The 7,707-nt window shown below is 32.6% G+C and overlaps 1 non-coding gene across 1 annotated transcript; it reads left to right on the forward strand.

Moving 5' to 3' along the window:
- The first annotated feature begins 4,791 nt into the window (after positions 1–4,791).
- On the forward strand, positions 4,792–4,898 carry LOC139903560 (small nucleolar RNA R71). The gene has a single exon (XR_011778372.1). It is a non-coding gene; the product is annotated as a small nucleolar RNA R71 (small nucleolar RNA).
- Positions 4,899–7,707: the final 2,809 nt, after the last annotated feature.

Genomic DNA, 7,707 nt, shown 5'->3' on the forward strand with positions numbered 1-7,707 from the left:
ATATATATATAATTTTAAGAATTATTTATATATTATATTATATTTATGTGCATAGTTGACTTGTAATTTTTAGTCCGTTGCGTCGAGCGTTGAGAGTTGACTCTGGTCCCGGTTTCGGATTTTTGAACGCCTTTTCGTATAATTTAATATCTTGTACTTTGCGTTTTGCAATTTGTAATTTGCACAAAAAATTATTTTCCTTAACTTCCAAAATCCGCGCAAGTCTTTAACTCACTTTTAGTGGCACTTTTGAGTGCACTATGTCTTTAGTGACACTTTTCAGGCTTTAGTGACACTTTTTCTTCAATTCTTTAATCTTCGTTCTTTGTCTTCACATTTATTTATTTAAACGATTACAACTTAAAAATAGATTAATTACAACTAAAAACTTTACATATTGGGATGATATTGCGACTAAATATAAGTTCGTTTGGAGTACTATCAAATATCCCCACACTTAAGCGTTGCTTGTCCTCAAGCAATACAGAACTTGAAATTAAATCACACGAATCACTTCTTTATTCTTCACACTTTATACATTAGTGATTTTGATACGGTGGTATAAACAATGATAGTAAAGTTGTGGTTTACAGTCCCACATGACTATGAAAATTTAGATCCTTAAGGAAATTGGATCTTTATGAAAATATTTGATCTTTTAAAAATTCATTCTAGCTTTTACCCCAGATAAGTTTTCCAGAATAACCCTTCACCGGTGTTTGCAAAATGTTTTTGTGGGTTTTGTGGGTTTTGTGGGTTTCAGATTTTAAAATTTTAGCTCAAAACTTGCGGTTTTGTGTCACCCACTTGCTAACCTTGTATTGGGAAAGAAACACGTCCAGTATACTTGCTCCGTATATTACCTTTCGGTAAACTACCGTCCGGTTGTAAAGGAAAGCGTTGAACAAGCAACTGTTAAGGCAATGTCTAATGACATGCTTTTGATTATGGTCTATATCGTGTCGGATGCAATTACTATCCTTTGTAGGAGCAATAGTAAAGATCACCCTATAGTTTTTCGGTCTGGCACAAGGTCCTGTCTTTGACCATGCTATGCAACCACCGTTCTTACGGTTGACACCCGATTTGGTTCAGGTGACCTAATGAATTCCAGGTGAATTCCTAGGATTTTACGTTCAATGGTAATGAACGCATTGAAAATGGGTTTTCAGAAAACAGATCGGTTTTAATTTGATCAAAATATTTTCTTGTTCAAGCTCGAGTTTAGATATCATCGAATTCCATGAGTTTGTAATTCTCAATCTTTAAGGTCAATCTCAAGGATTGAGTAATATCAGGCTTAAAGGCTGATTTTTAATCTTTTAAGGAGATTATCCTTTCTGGGGGTCTAATTCATTAGTCTTATCAAGCTAATTTGCACGGCGCCCTCCCCATTTTACGAGACAGATCCTCTCATGGTTAGGATAAGTCTGACCACTTGGCGACCCTGTTTGATGCTGAGGTCCGTGGATTTCCAGCTGATTTTTGAGAAAACTTTTCAAGGTTTTTCGTAGACTCTACAACTGGTCTGGACGACAACTTCCTGACCTAAATCAAGAAGCGCGTGTCTTTTTAGGAAGACTTTACTTCCTTTTAATGATGGAATTGATTCATCGTGTAGATCCATCTATTCTTTCAAATATATTACAGTAAATTAGGTAAAACTGATTAAAATCGTCCAAAGCAAACGTACCTGCAATAATCTTGTACAAATATGTGATATATGTTTTGAAGAACTTGGTAAATTCTTCCCACACTTAGCTTTTTATTTTATTTCTTTGCCTTTTTATTCTCCTTTATTCCATTTTAAATGAATTCTAACGTTTTGGATTGTTTCTCCATTTATGTTCTCTCCGAGGTAACAATAATTTCGGCATTAACACCTAGTTTTATCGTTCATAAATATGTATAAACATGATTTTGAATTCATTTAGTTGAAAATTTCTCAAATTTTCACAAAATTTGGCAATTAAACTAAGTGTAAACCCGAGAGAATTTATAACCCTTTCCCACACTTGAGATCTTGCAATGCCCTCATTTGCATGAAATCAGACTATAATTATAAATTCATGAGGGTGATTAGTATAGAAAAGTGATTAAAAATACCCAGTTTGAAATTTCTAAGCTCGTCGAATGATAGATGGCGCGCCTTATCGTTCATTTCTTTTGTTGTAATTTCACATATGTTTTGCGTCTTATCGTCAAAATTAGTAGCTTTTGCTAAACTTAATCTTTGAAAGTGCGTTGTTTTACCCTGTTTTGTACATAAGATAAACTACAAACATACATAATATTTTTATTATATATATTTTTTTTATAAAATCTTTATTTATTAAAACAATTTAAATGAATAATTTTTTAAAATTTTGTTTCCTTTTACTTTAGGTAGTTTCGGTATGTTTACCTAGTCCGTCCCTCGATAAAATTTAAAATTTGTCGTTAAAGCGATAGTTTTAAAAGCAAAGATTTTCGGGTTTTTTAATTTTTTTGGTATACTTTAGATCAATAAAATTAAAAATAATGATAACAAAATTTTTTGCCCCGCCCTCGGGTAAAGCAATTTCGGTTCCATGACCTACTCTTCAACTTACGATGAATTTTAGAAATCATTTTTTTAAACTTAATGAAATAAAGTAATTTTTGTTTTTAAATTCACACAAAACTTAAATTTAAAAATGCATATTAATTTCCTACAAAACAAAAATTCAGAATGGGGGGAGAAAACTAGTTCTTTAGTGTCTGCTAGCAGAAAAGACCAATCGGATTCCATTCTCGGAACTATATGAGAACAGAACAACTAACTCTAGACAGCGTTTTCTTTTTAGAACATTTGAATCTCCCCACACTTAGGTAGTTGTGGTGTCAAAATTGTGATTAACTTCATTGTCAATTTCTCTTGGACCATAATTAACTTGCATATCTGTGACTTTTGCTTTAAGCCATTGGTCGGATTCCTGTATAATATCCACAAATTCAACTAGTTTCGCCTTTTCTTTAGGCGATAGATTGGATACTAACCAGTTACATAACTTAAAGTTCCCCATGGTTCTAGCATCGCGAATCCGTTTAATAAGTTTCTTCATTAAACTATTAATAACGGAGTCATTTAATTTCGTATCAACAACGGGGTTCTTTGTTATCAGGTCATCATTAGGTGTTACTTCATTTTCCCCACACTTAGGCATTTTATTATTGTTAAGCACTACCGTTAGAGTTGGTAAATCAATATGGTTTTTACCAATCATTTTTGTTGGTTCAACGGTTTTGGTTGGTGGAGATTTAGACTTTCGACTCACAAAGGTGATCGATTTTTCATCATCACTAAGTGTCATTCTACCCTCTCTTACATTAAATAACGCCCCGGTGGACGCTAAGAATGGTCGACCTAAAATTAGAGGAATGTTTGGGTCCTCTTCTATGTCAATGACAATAAATTCGACTAGAAAGGTTAAATTACATACTTGAACGGGTAGGTTGTCAGCAATTCCAACTGGGTGCCTAATGGTTTGATCAAAGAGTCGGACACTCATCTATGTTGGACTTAACTCACCTACTCCTAATCTCCTATATAATGAAAGAGGCATAACACTCACACTTACACCTAAATCTGCTAGTGCATCATACATGACACAATTACTAAGTAGACAAGGAACAATAAATTCACCCGGATCACCCAACCTGGGTGGAAATTTTGATGGAACTGTCTTCACCGGGTTTATCTTTACGATTTTTGTTTTTTGCACTTTCTTATTCTTCTTCTTCTTTCCAGAGGTATCATAAACTTTATTACCTATTACTTGCTCATACTCAACTCCTTTTCTTGGAAACGGGATGGGTGGTCTGTATGGTGCCACCACTGGCTTTACATACTCGAGTGGTGGTGGTGGTGGTGGTGTTGTAACTTCTTCATTGTTACTCACATCTAAAACCTTCCCATCTTCTGGAGCTGGTTTTTTAGAATTCGTTGAAACCATATTAACATTCTCATTCCGAGGATTTACTTCAGTATTACTCGGTAGCTTTCCTTGTTCCCTCTCACTCATCATGCTAGCAAGAGTACCTACGTGTTTTTCTAGATTCAAAATGGAAGCTTGTTGAGTTCTTAATGACTGATCAAACCTCTCATTTGTTTGGGTTTGAGATGTAGTAAATTGTGTTTGAGATTCCATTAGCTTTGCCATCATTTCTTCCAGATTTGGCTTTTTCTCTTCGGTTTGTTGTGGTGGTTTATACAAGCTAGGTCTTTGTTGAATGAAAGTGTTGTTTTGAGTTAGTTGGTTATTCAGACCTTGTTGGTTGTACGAGTTATTATTTGGTCCATTTGGATTGTAAAGAATGTTTTGATTTCGATTGAAGTTTGGCCTTGGCGGTTGATAATTATTCTGATAATTATTTCCCGGCCTTTGGTTCATGTAGGAAATATTCTCTCGTTGTTCCATCGTTTGTTCAATGTGACAATCTTTCGTTAAGTGTGGTCCACCGCATTGCTCACAACTGATTCGTATTGCGTGAATATCTTTAGTCATCTTTTCCATTCGTCTCTCGAAAGCATCTATTTTTGCGGAAATGGAATCAAAGTCATGGCTAGAATCGGCTCTAGCTGCTTTAGATGAACGAAAGATATCTTTTTCTTGGTGCCACTCATGTGAGTGGGAAGCAGTGTTATCAATAATTTTATAAGCTTCGGTTGCGGTTTTCTTCATAATGGAACCACCAGCTGCTATGTCGATGTCTTTTCGTGTAGCAACGTCGACACCTTGGTAGAATATTAGTACTATTTGAAAAGTGTCTAAACCGTGTTGAGGACATCCTCTCAATAACTTTTCAAATCTTGTCCATGCCTCATATAGAGTTTCATTTGACTTTTGCGTGAACGTAACAATTTCTCCTTGAAGTCTCACGGCTTTAGATGCCGGAAAGAATTGTTTAAGAAATTTTTCAACTAAGACATCCCATGTATCAATTGCCCCTTCAGGTAACGATTCTAACCAATCTTTGGCTTCTCCCTTTAAAGTCCAGGGAAACAACATGAGATAGATCTGTTCATCCTCAACTTCTCTAATTTTGAATAGAGTACAGATCCTATTAAATGTTCGAAGATGTTCATTTGGATCTTCTTTTGGCATACCACTATATTGGCATTGATTAGTTACCATGTGTAGGATTTGTCCTTTGATTTCATAATCTGGCGCATTAATATCTGGCTTAATAATGGCGTGACCTTGGCCCGTGCGTGTGGTTCTCATTCGGTCTTCCATACTTATAGGTTCTGTTAGTTCCATAATTGAATTTGTTGAATCTGAATCACTAGAAGATTCTGTTTTAATGGTTTGTGGTTCAGGAGGAATAATTAGTGGTTCAGGATCTTGGAATTGTCTCTGAATATCCTCCGAGTTTTTAATTTTGAAGTCGGGTTCAAAAAATGGATTATCGGAAATTTGAATTGACGATTCTAAAGAAAAATCAACGGCAATAATATTAGCTAGATGTCTTGATCGAGTTACAGGTGGTGAACGTATGAAAGGTGGTGAACGTTTTGCTCGGTGCATTCACTGAATATCCTATTAGTTATAAAAGATAAAAATTATATAAGTTATCAAATTAATAGACTTTTCTGATTTTGCCCACGTTTCGAATAGCCAATAGATGCAGCAGGTAGTCAGGACCCTTTAAATCGGAAGCCCACAACTCGTCATTAACAAATCCAACTATTATTACGAACCAGAAAATTTTGGATGTCTATCAATTTAACCGCTTAAAATAATTTTTCGTTTTGAAATTTTAGAAAAGAAATAGAAAATTCTATGTCCTACAAACTAGAGCGTCGAGAAATAAGAAAGAAAAAGAGTGCGTCAAAAAAAGTCGAAAAATAAATGGTCAAAAAATAATAAAAAGAACGTAGTGCGTCGAAACTTAAGAGTCTAAAAACTAAGAATTAAAAGTTGCGTCTAAAGGCATTAAAGCTTAAAAGGAACTCAATATCCAAAACGACAATAACTTAAAAAGTACTAAAATTTATAAAACGGCGTCGTAAAGTTCTAAAGCACCTAAATCTTAGTCTAAAGAAAAAGTACTTAAGGGATTTTAAGGCAAAGCTTAAAAATATAGAAATAAAAATAACTATGGCAAAAACTATGACTTAAAACTAAATACAAACGAAAAATACAAATATTATGCTAAAACAAATAAAAAGTTGTAAAATATAAAAATAAACTTAAAGTTGTAAAAAGTACAATTTTTATAAAAATATTATTTTTATATTATTTATTTTATAAAAGTATCAAGTTTTTAATAAAACTAATTAAAACTAAAAATACAAAAATAATAAAACTAAAACTAATTAATTAAAATAACTAAACCCTAATTAACTAAATAATTAATAATAATTATTAAATAATCCTAACCCTAATCTGTCGGCTGAGGTTACCAGGCCTGTCAAATCAAGTCATGCGATCGCATAGTCTTCGCGTTATAAATTCATGCAATCGCACGGAGTAGGGTTTCGGGCCAGGTGTTGGGCTGCTACAGTCCTCGGCCCGATTACTTTAAATATTTTTTTTCTGTTTTTAATATAAATAAATATTTATATAAAATAATAAAATACTTATATTTAAAAACTAAAATAGAAATAAAAATACTTTTTAACTTTATATATTTTAAACAAATTCTTAAAAATAAATATATAGATATCTTTCTTTTTATATTTTTGTATTTTTTAATATTTAAAACGTATATTTTTATACAAAGAACTTAATAAATTTTTTTTTTTTATATATATAGCGTTTCGCTTCCGGCGTTTAAGTAGTTCCCCGGCAGCGGCGCTAAAAATACTTGATGTGCGTAGAGGTGTATACAAAATAGTTATATTTTTACTACAAAATAGTATTAAATACGATACAATTTTACACAAGTTATTTATTTATTTATAGAGTGGATATACCTAAACCTTGCTACAACACTTATAGGCAGTGTACCTAATCGTACAGTAATGTAGTTTTTAGTAAGTCCGGTTCGTTTCACAGGGATCTTAGCCAAGCTTAACGCTATATTTTTAAAAACTATATTTGTATAAATATAAATAAATATATATATATATATAAGTAGTATTATTATTATAAAAGGGGGATTTTACCGTTTAATGACCAGTTTGTCGATTTTAAAACTTTAGTCGCAGTTAAAACCTAATGTAAAATATTAAAAATATAAAAGACTTAATTTAAAGCGTAAAGTAAATGACAATAATTAAAGTGCGATAAATAAAATTGCGATAAATAAAATGACGATAAATAAAATTGCGATAAAAAGTACGATAATTAAAATGACAATAAATTAAAGTGCGATAATTAAAAGTGCAATTAAATATGAAATAAAAGAATTATGTGAAAGGACCCGTCCTAATCCATCCGGACAAAGTCCATATCGATTACAAACGATTCACAATAGTTGGTTACATCGCGAGGTACTTGACCTCTATATGATATATTTTACAAACATTGCATTCGTTTTTAAAAGACAAACATGCTTTATATCGAAAACTGATGACATGCAAATCATTTCATAATATATTCAACTATAATTGACTAAATAATAATCTTGATGAACCCGACGACTCGAATGCAACGTCTTTTAAAATATGTCATGAATGACTCCAAGTAATATCTTTTAAATGAGCAATTGCACAGCGGAAGACTTCTTTCTTACCTGAGA

The sequence above is a fragment of the Rutidosis leptorrhynchoides genome, chromosome 3 (genome assembly GCF_046630445.1).
Source record: "Rutidosis leptorrhynchoides isolate AG116_Rl617_1_P2 chromosome 3, CSIRO_AGI_Rlap_v1, whole genome shotgun sequence".
In the NCBI taxonomy this organism is placed as follows: domain Eukaryota; kingdom Viridiplantae; phylum Streptophyta; class Magnoliopsida; order Asterales; family Asteraceae; genus Rutidosis; species Rutidosis leptorrhynchoides.